A 14771-nucleotide genomic window follows, 5' to 3' on the forward strand; every position below is an offset into this window, starting at 1 on the left:
ACTGCACGCTCATCATACGCCTCTTAGCCATCTTCACGTTCAGAGGCTAGGAACAGGCAGCAACATCCTCATCGTGTTGTGTACTTGATTTTTGAACTTTACAATATTTACAATGTTTACATGCTCAGAATCAGGCCGAAATAATATTTCCCAAGACCTGCGTCAAAGAAAGCAGAAACAGCTTTAAAAAATATGTTATACACAAACAAAATAAAAATATCCCAAAGCCATTTGCTGGGGTCTATATGGAAAAAACTCTGTCTAGGCCCAACCAGTTCTTGCGTACCCAGTCCCACCCTTTCACCAACCCCTCCCCCCTTACCTTCTCTGCTACCCTCCCCCGGAACTGGTAAAAAAGCTGAGCTGATGTCACCATCCTGCCACGCCCGGCCGACACTGCCACCCTGTCCTCCCACAGTACCAGCTTTGCGTACCCCAGGATATCCCACACCAGCGCAGGCCTTACCTCACATGTCATCACCAGTCCTAGACACCTGCCCCTTGCAGTAACCCCTGCACCTGCCTCCAGTAATCCACAGAAAAAGGGCACCACCAAAAGACGTGAGGAACTGTCTCCTCTTCCCCACACCCCCTTGGGCACAAAGGATTCCTTGCACAGTTCTGGCGATATAAGGTCTCCCTGACTGGCATCCGCTCTAACGCGCAGCGCCAGTGTAGATCCCGCACAGCCCCTGGGGCCCGCCCCCCACTTACTTTTACCCACTCTACCGCACGGGGGATATTCACTGGAGCATAGGCTCGCCTAGCAATCATAGCAGTGTACCAAGCGCGATGATCGAGTAGCTCCTCTCTTGTCACTGCTGCCGAGCTTCTTCTGAGGCAGACGCACACGACCCTATAAGCAGGGGACAGCTCCTCTGCCCTCGGCACCACATGAGACACCGGCACTAAGTGGTAAAAGCGGGCAAAATAAAAACACTTGTGTGGTGCCCGTTCTAGCACCACCCTGCAGGCAAAACAAGTGTACAACACCTCCAATTTTAACGGCACCCATGGCACATCTCGACCCCCTTTGCTTACTGATCTGTACATCAGCTCTCTGCTTACATATTCATGCCTGCCACACCACAGAAATTTAAAAATCGCCCTATTTATGGCAATCTTTATGCAGCTCGGCATAGGAAATACGTAAGCCATGTGGAGAAGCAGGGGCAAAACCACTGACTTCACCACCACAATACGCCCAGACAAGGACAACCGCCTTTGAGACCAGATCCCCAAACACGCACGCAGCACCCCCAATCTAGCCACCCAATTTCGCGACGCACTCTCCCGCGGGAAATACCGGACACCCAACACCTTAAGGCCCCCCCCTCACATCACACAAAACCACCAAGATCACGTGGCTCTTCTGCCCACTGCCCACAAAAAAGCACTGCCGATTTACTCAAATTGACTTTGGAACCAGTTCCTGCAGCGAAAAAATCAGTGAGCGCCCGCACACGCCTCAAAGACCCTTCAGAGGACACGAAAATCGTTGTGTCGTCAGCATACTGCTGAATTTTTAACCGCTCACCCCCAGCCCCCGGGATCATCACCCCATCAATCTGGGAGTCCCGCCGCACCAGTTCTGCGAAAGGCTCCATAAAGAGCACATAGAGCAGCGGCGAGAGTGGGCACCCCTGCCTCACCCCACCTGCCTGCTCTACTGCCCTCCCAATGAAGCCGTTAATCCGCACGCAACTGAAAACCTGCCTATAAAGTGCGCGCAGCAAGCCAAAGAAACGGGCCAAAACCCAGCCGCTCCAAGACCTTAAAGAGGAACCCGTGCTGCACTCGATCAAAGGCCTTCTCTTGGTCGATGCCGACCACCGCCACCGGCACCTTCCTGTCCTCTGCCCAATCAATAATGTCCCTGAACAGCAACAGGTTTAAAGTGCAGGAGCGTCCAGGGACGCCACAAGTTTGGTCCTCACACACCAACGAGCTCATAACCTGCTTCAGCCAACAGGTGGCGACCTTCTTGTAATCAGCCGTAAGCAGGGTTAAAGGTCACCAATTCTTAAGCTCAGTAAGATCTCCAGATTTAAATAACAAGGCAAGGACTCCCTTCCTCATAGAGTCTGCTAGCAGGCCCCTCTCCAGAATACATCTATACACTTCTAGTAGGTCAGGCCCCAACATCTCCCAAAAGGTTATGAAAAACTCCTTTGGGAGGCCATCATGCCCTGGCACCCTACCGCCCCGCATAGATTTCAAAGCCTTTGTCGCCTCCTCCACTGACAGAGGCTTTTCTAAAAACCGGACCTCCTCTTCCGCCAGCCTGCTTCTGACACAATCCAGCAAGGCCGCTTCCACCCCCGGGTCACACTCACGCTGCTGAAAAAGGTCAGCATAGAAATCTTCAGCCACAGCCAACATTGGCTGTGCCTCAGTTACCAAACCGCCTTCACCCACCAGCCCATGTATAAAGGAAGCATTCCTCCTTGCTTTGGCAGCCTTAAAAAAATAGGCTGAAGCCTCCTCTAACTCCCTCCCTCGCGCTTGGAAGGCGAGAGAGCGAGCCCTCCCCTCCAAAATCGCCCTGATGCAACTTTTAACACCCTCGTATTTTAAACCCCACTCCACTGCTACCCCCGCGTTGAGCCGGCCGTGAAGGTACGAGAGACAGCTCATCCACTTCCCCACCTCCTTCCGCTCCTTCCTTCTCTCAAAAGTGCTGTGCCTGCGGAAAAATCCCTGAAGCGAATCTTTGCGGCCTCCCACCACTCCACAACAGAGGGGTAGAAAGGCCGCAAGGTCCGCACCAATGAATAAAACTGGGCGAACTTTATCTTGACTGAGGCAGATATTAAAAGGGAAACATTCAGGTGCCAGAAACCTGGCCCCCAGCTCCTACCGCCCACTCTAATGCTCACATGTACTCCGTCATGGTCAGACATCCACAGGGGGAAGAGAGAACACCTCAATCTCTCATGCCCCCTGCCCACAAAAAAATAGTCTATCCGGCTTGCTGATCCACGAAAATTGCGCCATGTAATCCCACTATTTCCAGGGAGCACTGTGCGATAGACATCAATAAGGGAATAATCCCTCACAATGCCCGCCAGCACCTTGGCAGAATAATCCTCATCCCTACTCCCAGGTGCAGCACTCCCGCCCAACCTGTCCAAAGAGACGTCAAAATCCCCACCTAGGAAGACTGAGCGAGTGGTGGAGAGGCACCCTGACAGCTCCGCAAAGAGCTCCAGCCGTCTCCCACTCTGTACTGGGGCATACACATTAATAACTCTATATTTGTTTGACCCCAAGCAGCAGTCCACATAAATCAATCAACCTGCCACCACAACCACCACCTCCTCAATAAGGAAGGAGTGCCCCTTAAACAGAACCCCCACCCCATCTGCATGGACATTCCCAACTGACCAGGCAGAGGGACCCCACCTCCACTCTTTAGAGAAAGCAACCACATCCTCCTCATTTTTTAAGTGAACCTCCTGCAGGAGGAAAATATGCCCTTTCATCCCATCCAAGGCCGAAAAAACTGCTGCCCTCTTTATGGTGTCCCTCATACCCCTAACGTTAACTGTAATTAGGGATGAATCCATAAAAATACAGTAAAGGGTGAAAAGCAATACAAAGGAAGGAAAAAAAACAGAAAAACACCTTTATGTACTCGCATCCTCCCCTTCTCCCTTAGTGTCGCCCTTTCCGGGAGGCATGCACATTATGTTCGCAAGGCGATCTGACTCCCAATCCAAAAGACTTGAAGGAGAGCCAATCTCCATCAGAGGCTCCCCTTCAGTCTCTGCCTCTTCCTCCTCCGATGACCCCACCAGAGCTGCAAAACGGTTCCCCAGCACCAGTAGAGGCACCACCTTTGCCCCCCTTGGACTCCCCCCATCACCTGATGACGCCCGCTTCCGGCCTGGAGCGTGGGCCCAGTCCATCTCTTCACCCCCCTCCAAGAAGGGGCTATCCCCCCCAAGCTGGCGTCTGCAGGTCCGCTGAGGTCAGGAGAGCTGCTCCCTCTCCCAATGAAACCGCCTCCCCACCAAGGACCTGCTCAAACTCAGGAGAAAACAGCTTGGGAGAAGTGGCCTCCTTTACAACTGGAGCCTGAAACCCAGGGTAGTAGCAGCCTTAGGCCCAAATAACTGTACATATCCCCCGCCACCCGACACACTACTGCCTGACGCATGAACCGGACCAGGTGCAGGAACAGGGGCTGGACCAGATGCAGGAACAGGAGCTGGACCAGATGCAGGAACAGGAGCTAAATCAGATGCAGGAACAGGAGCCAAACCAGATGCACAAACTGAAAACGGATCCGGCACAGCAACCAGAACCGGACCAGGTGCAGGAACTGGAGCTGGATCCAGCACAGCAACCGGAACTGGACCAGGCGCCACAACCGGAGCTGGGCCTGCCCCCAGCTGGGACTGTGGAGCCGGAGGCAGAACATCATCTACCGCCACCAGCGCAGAAACAGGGTCAAAACCAGGATTAGGGTCGGGCGCCCCGCCAGATTCCCCAGCCAATCCAGCATCAGGACCTGCAGTGGAAACCGGCGGGGAGGCATGATCCTGTACAGACGCCGACGCTGATCCAGCTGCGGAAACCCGATCCAGGCCAGGATTTCCAGATGGCTTCGGAACAGTTGCAACCTCAGCCACCGCAGGCTCAGGAACAATGGTAGCTAATGGAATTGCAGGCTCCTGCTCAATGGGTGCCGCGCCCTGCGCAGAGAGTGCCTTTGTCTGGCCTCCTGAAGGCCCCCCATAATCACCCAGATCCCAAAACTCAGACTCCACCAATACAGCATAGGACTTCTGTCTTTCTGGGCAACTACGGAACAAATGTTCAGTACTGCCGCACTAAGTACATGCCTTTGGGACAACACAGTCCTTAGTTTCATGGTCCCCCGACAAACAATGTTGGCATCTGTTTGTCACACACTGCCTTAACATGACCAAAGGAACTGCACTTGCGACAGTACAATGGCTGGCCTGGGTAAATTAAAAAAACCCTATCTGGCCCAATTGAAAAAATAGCAGGTGGATGATAAAAACCGCCAACACTTAATGGGTCTGGTTTAAAACGAACCATATACTTGCACTTGCCGTTCCAAAACCCAAAACGATCCTGAAGCTTTACACCATCCCTTATTTCAGAGCAGTATTTTCTTTAAAAACACAAAATGTCCGCTTCCCTAACAAAGGGATTGTACAGATGCACAGTGATAGGCCTCAAAGCCTTGGAATAGAGTAAATCTACCCTAATCGCTTCCAGTAGAGGTGAGTCCCTGCACTCACGGTATCGCTGAAACAAATTAAAGCAAGTTGTCTCAGAATAAAAAGAAAGATCGTAAAAACCCCTACCCGAGAAATCTTGCAGGCAATACATGGTCTCCGGCTCCACCTTCAACAGTCCGCGCAGAACATCAGTGACAAAAAAAACAAATCAAAATTCCCACGTCTCGCAGAACCCTCCTCAGCCACAAAACGAACAGAATTCTTGAGCCGGTATCATACCTTCATGAAGGTATCATACCTTCACCTGAGGAACCCATTAACTATGGTATTTTCCCTACCAGATAAGTATAAGTTGTGCACCGCTCGGAATCTGTCCCTGCGCCACGCCGTGCCTTTCACATACGTGGGTAGCACATCGTTCCAGTTGCGCAGCTCTCAAAGGCGCACAATGACGGAGAGCAAACTGTCCGATCTCACTACCTGTGGCAGAATACTGGCGCTCCTTAATATTTATACTATTACCTAAAAATGCAACTTTAAAAATATATTTCCCGCTATGCCATGCAGTAGCCTACACATTCTCAGAAGCATCCATACAGGACAGAGCGAGTGGTAGGTAAACGGAACTCCCCAATGCAGCATTCCCTGGTGAGAGGCCATTAACATTAGTTCTTACTTCTTTTTCATCGAATATGCACACACGTAATTCGCAAATAAACGTATGGGGAACGCAAAATGCGCGACAGTTAAGTTAACTCCTGGGCCCCGTATCAGGACGCAGAGTTAGCCGGATAAGTTTACGAGGAAAACCCGGAGCCCACCCGAACCAGGAATATGGACTGAAGTGATTTTTTATTTTCCCGCTAGCAAGCTCTTGTTGAAGTCAGAGTCTCTAGCACGCCAACGCTAGCTACATAAATCAGTTGCTCTTTTATAATATTGTAAAAGACTAAGGCCAAATGCAAAAAAAAGAATACGTAGTACCTTTTTATGTCGCGTCTTTAATTTTTTTTAATCTCTTTTTTCTCTTCTGGAGAACATCCGTTGTGTTGACTGGATATGCAGCGTTTTTCTGTTGCATTTGTTTTCGGAGTTTGTGTGTTTTCGATTTTGCATCGTTTCTGTATTTGCAGCGTGTTTGCTGTTAATGTATTTGTTTTGGCTTTCTGCAGCACGTTTTTTCATTTGCAGCACGTTTCTGTTGTTGTATTTGTTTTGGATTTTCGTATGTGTTTTTGAATTGGCATCGTTTCTGAAGCTGCAGCACGTTTCTCCTTATGGAAATGTTTTGGGTCGTTCCAGCGTGTTCGCCCTTGTCGGCGACCGTATCTCTGTTTTCTGGCATCACTCATCATTTCTGCATCATCAGTGTAGTTCAATTTTTGTTCACAGGGTGTCACTCTAGGTTTACAATCTTGCATGTCAAACCTTTCTAGCATTTTCTCCACATACCTCTTCTGTGACATTTTCACACATTTATCACACTGGTCAAAATCGATACCAAGAAAATGTTTCATTTTACCCAAGTCTTTCGTCTTGAATTTTGCTGTGAGCATCTCTTTCACAACCTTCAGTGCATTTTCAGCACTGGCAGCAATAATCAAGTCATCAGCCCATATTATCATGATCAAATTCTCATTTTCTGTTTCCCTTGTGTAAACACAATGATCAGCTGGGTTTTGCACAAACTCGTTTTCACTCAGATACTCATGCAACATTTTGTTCCAGTTTCTGCCTGACTGTTTTAACCCATATAGTGACTTTTCTAGCTTATACACCAACTTTTCATTTATACTAGATTTAACCTCATAACCCTCTGGTTGTTCCATGAAAATCTCGCAATCTATTGGTGCATGTAGGTATGCAGTTTTGACATCCATCTGATGTAAAATCAGGTTTTCCTGTGCTGCATTTTGCATCAACACTCTGATACTGGTCAAGTTAGCAGTAGGAGAAAATGTCACCTCATAGTCTACACCCATCCTTTGACTGTATCCTTTAGCTACATACCGTGCCTTGTATTTGTCAGATCCATCAACATTGTTCTTAATCGCATATACGCTTCTACCCCCCCCACAGCATTCTTACCCTCAGGTAAGTTGGTCAGGGTAAATGTGTCATTTTCTCTCAGCGATTGCCTTTCGTCATCCATCGCATTAACCCATTCCTTCGAGTTAGTTGAGGTTACAGCCTCCCTGAATGTTAGGGGTACATTACACATCAATCTGTAACAATAATCTATATTAGTCAGTACCTGGATCATCACTCTCCTCATCAGATACATATTCACTTAAATAACCTGGTTTCTTCCTCGCTCTGGAAGGGTATTGTGTAGGCTCATGGTTGGTCTCGCCCGTCTGTGCTTGGCTGTTCACCTCAGGCCTAGTTACTGGAACCTGGCCCTGAGTATGTCCTGGACTCACATCAGTATTTTGCCTGGTCTTGCTAGCCCTATTCTGCACCTCAGAGTCATCGTCATCAGGCGTCATGTCAGTCTGTGTCTGCTGCTCTACAATTGTTTTGGTCACAAACCTCACCAGTCTGTGCTTCTGCACTTTCCCATTGTCAGGATAGTAGACCATGTAGGCTGGGCAATTCTTGTCGTACCCGACAAAGATTCCTTTCTCACACCTAGAGTCTAGCTTTCTTTTATCTTGTTTATTGGCATTACACACTGCCCCAAACTTTTGCATCCTAGAAATGTTAGGTCGTCTTCCTGTCAACATTAAGTAAGGCGTCTGTTTTGTGCGATTGCAAAAGCATCTGTTCCTCACTACAGCTGCTGTCTGCACTGCATAGGTGCATAACACCTTTGGGAACTCGCTATTAGCATACACCTAGCCATGCCAAACAGGGTTCGCCAATTTCGTTCAGCAGTACCATTCTGGTGTGGTGAGTATGGTGCTGAGGTCTCATGTCTAATTCCATTTCTGCTGAGTAGTGCCTGGTAATTCTTTCCCATGAATTCTGTACCATTGTCAGACCTGATACATTTAATCTTCCCGTATGGGGCTGTGTCAGCAAGAAACTTCTCCGTTGCTTGTACTGTGTTACTCTTATTTTTTAGAAAGTACACGAACACTGCACTGAAATAATCATCAGTGAATGATAACTCAAACCTATACCCGTCTCTGGACTCTGGGTCTATTGGTCCCACTAAATCTGTGTGTACCAACTCTAGAGCTGCTTTGGCTCTCACATCAGGCTCCCTGTTCCTAGTTTGGATAAACTTTCCCTGAGTGCACACTTCGGAATGTAGGGTAGGCTTGTCTAATTTACCCTTGATGGTCATACCATCAACAACGTTCTGTAATTTTTGAACATCATCATAATTACAGTGCCCTAGAATCTCATGCCATGTCTGCATATCATAACACCCCTTACATTGGTCATTACATCCATCATTTACTGTGTGTAAGTAGTACAGCCTGTTATACTCATGAATGTGGAATTGGGTACCGTCTCTGTCTTGTAAATGGTAATTGGATGGTAAATGGACTGCATTTATATAGCGCTTTTATCCAAAGCGCTTTACAATTGATGCCTCTCGTTCACCAGAGCAATTAAGGGTTAGGTGTCTTGCTCAGGGACACTTCGACACGCCCAGGTCAGGGGATCGATCCGGCAACCCTCCGACCACCAGACAACCGCACTTACATCCTGAGCTATGTCACCCCATTAGCCGTCTTGTAGGACGTCTTCCCCTTGAAGATTACGGTCACTCCGCTCGAAGTAGCTGCTTTCACAGAAAAGATGTCCTGCGGGTATGAGGGGATGTACAACCCCTGTCTCAGCGTCGTGTTGTGGCGTCACCCTCTGCTGCGATCAAGCACACCTCCGCGTCTCCTCTGCGCTCCGCAATCCCGTTGCGCCTTGTGCCATCAGCCGCCTCTACGCAGTGTGTCTCGGCCTGGAACCTGTCGTCAAACGGATATAGCAAACTTGAACTTTGCTATATTCGTGATGATATGCGAAGTTGCCCCAGTATCCACCGTCAGACCTATCATCTTGATACCGCGCCCTGGCTGGATCTCCGCGTCCCCGTCGCTCGCCAGGAATGCAAACGCCCTGCCACTCCCCTCCTCAGAAACTTGTCGCGCTTCGTCCCGCCGCTGTTTCCGTCTGCAGGTTGCGTCCCGATGTGTGGTGCTTTTACACTGATTACACCACTGCTTGCGTTGACATGCTCTGGCTTTGTGTCCTTTCAAGCCACATCTGAAGCACACTATATGTCCGCATGCTCGGCTCCCCGATCACTTGCACTTGCCATAGCGGGTCTCGCCCTCGGCTGCACTCGCGCCTTCATGACGTAGTCATCGGATGCTGTTGCGCGCATCTTCTGTGTCCTCGTAGCTCCGTAGTCTCGTTTTGAATTCGGCAAAAGGCATTGTCACGTCACTTTGTGTGACATGAATAGTGAACGGTTTGAATGAGGAACCTAGAATTCTTCCCTTCTCCTTGACAAAACGGAAATCCGAACATAACACAATGAACTTTAAAATCGACAGCAAGTTCATTTTATGTACTTGTATGTTTAATATCAGTCAGCAACACATATAACCAATTGATTCTCGTTTTTCGATTTATGTTTTTAAAATGAATATCAAACACTCATTCTTGCTTTTTAATTTCTATTCCTCAAATTAAGTCTCACTCATAGGCCTTTAAGGGTTGAAGATGCAGAAACTGCAAAGACGGCCACAGACCAAAACACGGCTGGGGACAATTGCCCACACTTGTGAGAGAAGTGTGAAGTAGTTTTAGTTCTTTTTATCACCCTAATTACCGTGTTCGTACTCAAAACAGGGTGATTGACAGCTGAAGAAACTGTGCTGTTTGCGCTTTTAGCTGCATTTTTTTATGCTATACCTGCATTTAGGTTAGGGAACAACAGGCGCACAATTGTAAAGCGTCACATGCCCAAAATTTCACAAAAAAGTGCATTAATTTACTAAGTTCCCTGGCTGCTGATTCTGGATCCGGTTTGCCTTTTCTCATACTGTATATGGTGAATTGTGATGTCACAACTCTCAATTATAACGATTGCATGTTTGAGCGATTGCGATTTAATTGTAGACTATTTGACATCATCCGTAGACCACGCTTTTTAGTGTGAGTCTCATTCATTTGAGTAGGGTCTAGGAAGTTGCCTGCTTCCACGCAGCCAATGTGGTGGGCAAATGGTTTTCTCCCATTTATGGTTGTTGGTATTGCACTCATTGGCTGAAGTATGTGAGCAGGCATGTCAAACAAGGTTGTTGCTTACAATAAATACGCTATTTTTGTGAAATTACGTATGTACACCTGTGATTTCTCTTTTTTGGCTGTGCACGATCATGTTCTTTAAAATCCGATAATTTTAAGCCTCCGGTAGGATAGTTTAATATTTCCCACCTGGCAAGGCTGCCGTCGTGGTTTATTCCTTACACGTACGACGGGCTGCCAAGGCGAAGCCGAGGGCCGGTTAACCAGCCCCATAGTAGCCTATGTTACTTTCCAATTACGGGACAGGCCGGAGGGGTTATTCCACTTACAGTGTGGGCTAACCCGTTATTTAAGAAATTTTCATGTAAATTTACAGTAATTTACTGGCAGCAGTTTCGCCAGTAAAGTTCTGCTTTTTTACAGCATTGTTACTGTATTTCAATATTACAGTAAATTACTGCACTCCAAATACAGTATATTACTGTATTTTCCTTAGATTTACAGTACTTTACTGGCAGCAGTTTCGACAGGAAAGTGGTGTTTTTAACAGCATTGCTGCTGTATTGTCAGACTACAATACATTACTGTACTCCAAATATGCTGCATTGTTGCTGTAATCAATTCAGTTATAGTTTCACTGCATTTGTAGTAAAATAATGTATTCATCACAAGATGATTACTGTTTTAAAAAGTGTGAACTAGCCTAACATTGCTATTTCAAACATCATGAAACAGTCAGTCAGTCAAAAATACTCTCTTATTTCACAATTCAGTTTTTCACAAAGTGCTTGAATTTTTGAAAATCAACAAAAATAAATGCAAAGTGATTAAATGTATTCTTACTTTTTTATTTCAGTTTTTCAAAAAGTAAAGTGCTTGGAATTTCAAAAATCAGCAAAAATAGCTGCAATGTGATTAAAAAGAAACTTATTTGGAGTACAAAGTCCAAACAGATTGCCTTAAGGTCAACTCAAATCCTGATCTCCTTGACTGTAGAACACACTAAACAAAAACTTAAGTGAAAACATATACAGTGCCCTCCATAATGTTTGGGGCAACGACCCATCATTTATTTATTTGCCTTTATTTATTTATTTGTTATAAAAAAGGGTATTTACATCCATATCGGGTGAACCTAGCAGTAATTAAATTTGAATATCTGCAACCTTAGAAAAACATTAGACAAAGTCCCACTGAAAGTCCATAAATTTCTTCATGAAGGTGCACACATGAGGATTAAGAGATGTCTGTTTTTTCTGGACCACCTTCCCAGAACGCTTGCTACTGACCTTCCCCTGCCGAGCTTTGGACCCACGCTCTGGGTTAATACCAATAAAGAATCTGCAAAGCAAAACAGTAAAATTTGAAAAATACAATTATTTGCAAAATAATCTGGAAAATGAGCCACAATGGCTAAACCTTCAAATGTTCAATGTTCAAATTGATATTTGAAAGGATTATGCTACCTCTGGATGAACTCCAATGTGCAGCAAGCACCATCCTGATACTTCAGGTTGAAGTTATAGAAGCAGGAAACCAGTGTGGCAAACCCCAATGTGAATGACTCCCCCTCAGTCAACACTTGGCTCTCTATGGTCACCATCCAGCAACTTGTCTGTTCCATCGGACCTATAATTAGATAATTATTAATTAAACAAACAGGAAAAGAACACACGTATTGCATGTGTTTTGTGAAAATAGTCAACATGGTTTATTTCTCATATAATTACAGATCACAAAGTTACATATCACTGACAAAATGTGGTTTTACTCAAGTGTGACAAAGATCACATGGGCCTTCTAGGCCCTGTGGTGTGGCCACATGGTCAAGGAAAAGTTAAATTAAACATACACATGCATACCGAGAACAATCAATCGAGGACTGTCAGGCAAAGTCAAGGACCTCTCAACGTCAGCAGCAGAGGCAGAAATATATGAAATTAAACACATTTTAATATTATTAGGAATACAGTGCCCTCCATAATGTTTCGGACAAAGACCCATCATTTATTGATTTGCCTCTGTACTCCACAATTTGAGATTTGTAATAAAAAAGGGTATTTACATCCATATCGGGTGAACCGTGTATGAATTACAGACCTTTTTATACATAATCCCCCCAATTTTAGGGCACCATGCTTGGGACACAGCAATGTTACAGTGCACATCATAAATGAGTACACCCTCTCTGAAAAATGGAAATCCAGCTTTATCGCTTTACAAATAAAAACGATTTGGGGTTCCTATATTATGTAGTGCTTCAGCAATACTGCAATGCTAAACAGGAAAGTATGTTTTATTTAACCAACATTATAAAAAGCCATGTTGCAAATGAGTACACCCCCTCTGAGCAAAATTTGTTTCTGCTTCTAAATTATGACCATCACAAAAAAGAAAACAAAATTGACATCTATTAAACATATACTTAACCGCAACATAGAAAGATATGTCATCAATAACTGTAAAATCAGTGAATTAGTCAACATTGAGTGATGTTTGATGGGGTGTGCTGAGCAACATCAAAATTCAATTGAGCACCTTTGGGTCCTTGTTAGACTTGATATGTTTCACTGGTATCTGGTAAACCAGTGTTGCTGAAACACTACATCATACAGTTACCCCAAATATTTTTATTTGTAAAGAGATACAGCTGGATTTCCATTTATGATGATCACTGTATGTAAAGGAAAGTAGTCATGTTTAGTATTTGGTCAATGTCAAGGCCAAGAGGCGCCACCTCCCACCCCGGTGACCATAGACTGTAGCCCCTACTGTAGCTTAGTCCTCTGCAGTAATCAGGAAGTGACGAAAACTATACCTCATTGGTCCACAACAAATATTACAAGTGACCAAATGACACAATAAATCATGAAATCGACCCATGGAGAGTCATAAGACGAATAAAATACACATATTGTGACTATTTGTTCTTGTGAGAAAAAATTATTGACTTTGTATTTTGACCGCATTTGTACCGTAGATTTACATGGAAACCGGATATGAAAACACCTATACTGGAGCCAACCGCAGCGGCGCTATTGAACAACCAGGAACAACAAGACCAGGAAATGAGCTTCAAAAACGAAGTCTGGTTTTGGCCGCTTGGTTAAGTCACATTGCACAGATTCCAGAGGGTAATTATCTTCAGGGAGATGGGTGCATATCCACACCGCTACTTACTCCTGATGCAGAATAAGAACAGAATTTTTGCAAGTGTGCATATTTATGCAAATTTGTTTCAGTGTGACAAATATGCAGTAATAGAAGAAATCAGGAAAGTGGCAAATATGTTTTCATGACACTGTATATTTTGTTCAAGGAGCAAAACTGGTTTTAATAACCTATTCCAAGCCAGCAGTGAAACACTGAATATACACTGTATTTGAACAAAAATGTAAATTATAAAAATGATTTCACATCAGGGAAAGGTTGAGGATATGTCTACATGGGGCACTCTTTCAGATACAGTTAGTTTGAGATAATTATGTGCTTTGGTTAATGATTAGCAAGCCTTTCAATATCTTACCTATAGTTCAACAATAACAACGACAACCATCATCGTCATCCTAATAATAATAATCATCATAATAATAATAGTCAGAGTCATAGGCCAAACCTTCGGCTAACCAAAATCAACTGTTTGGAACATCATTAAGAAGAAAGAGAGCACTGGTGAGAGTCTGGTAAACGAAGTAAGACCTCGGTCGGTCCTCGGAATAAAAAGTTCAGTCCGTTTGAGTAGTGAGTGAATCTCGAAGTCCAATCTATCTTCACCGAGGAGAAAACGGCTGTTGGTCAACAACAAATTAAGATGTATTGCAGAGGCTAGATAGAATCCATGTGTAGCTACAACGTCAGCCAGAAGCTCAACCATGGCTATGGTGAATGCATCCTTCCATTATCCTTCTTTACTTAAACACGGCACTGCGGTGTAATTCAACAAAATTCACACTTAAAATTTGATAGTTAAGACAGAATATTAGTTGCGTTTGAAGACGTCTAATCTCCGTTGCTCCTTTAACCACCTTCTATCCCCATCGGTGGATTACTTCTATCTCCTTATAAAAAATACAATCCCTCAAAAGTTTGTGCGTTCACTTTATAAAGGTAAAACAGAGCAACATTAACTCTCCAAGCTTGCTTGCTTGCATTCCGTTTTTAAAAAAAAAAACAGTAAAGCGTTTATTTTAGTTTTATAAAGTCGCTTTAAATTACTGTCATTTCCCACATTTGTAAGATATCACTCAATTTCCTTTCAGTTAAAACCTTTTTTACACGGTCTGTGGTTAAAACTAGCAAGTAGGCACCGTGTACTCCCTATAGCGCATGATTCTGTATTTGGTCCTAGAG

General features: G+C 45.1%; 1 long non-coding RNA gene across 1 annotated transcript; it reads right to left on the reverse strand.

The window, feature by feature from the left end:
* Nucleotides 1-11248: 11248 nt before the first annotated feature.
* On the reverse strand, nt 11249-14689 carry LOC135244500 (uncharacterized). Its single transcript, XR_010326985.1, has 3 exons — nt 12274-14689; nt 11888-12050; nt 11249-11762 (listed from the first exon to the last, which is right to left on the reverse strand). It is a non-coding gene; the product is annotated as an uncharacterized LOC135244500 (long non-coding RNA).
* Between the last annotated feature and the right edge of the window lie 82 nt (nt 14690-14771).

This window comes from Anguilla rostrata, chromosome 18, assembly GCF_018555375.3.
Source record: "Anguilla rostrata isolate EN2019 chromosome 18, ASM1855537v3, whole genome shotgun sequence".
Classification (NCBI taxonomy): Eukaryota; Metazoa; Chordata; class Actinopteri; order Anguilliformes; family Anguillidae; genus Anguilla; species Anguilla rostrata.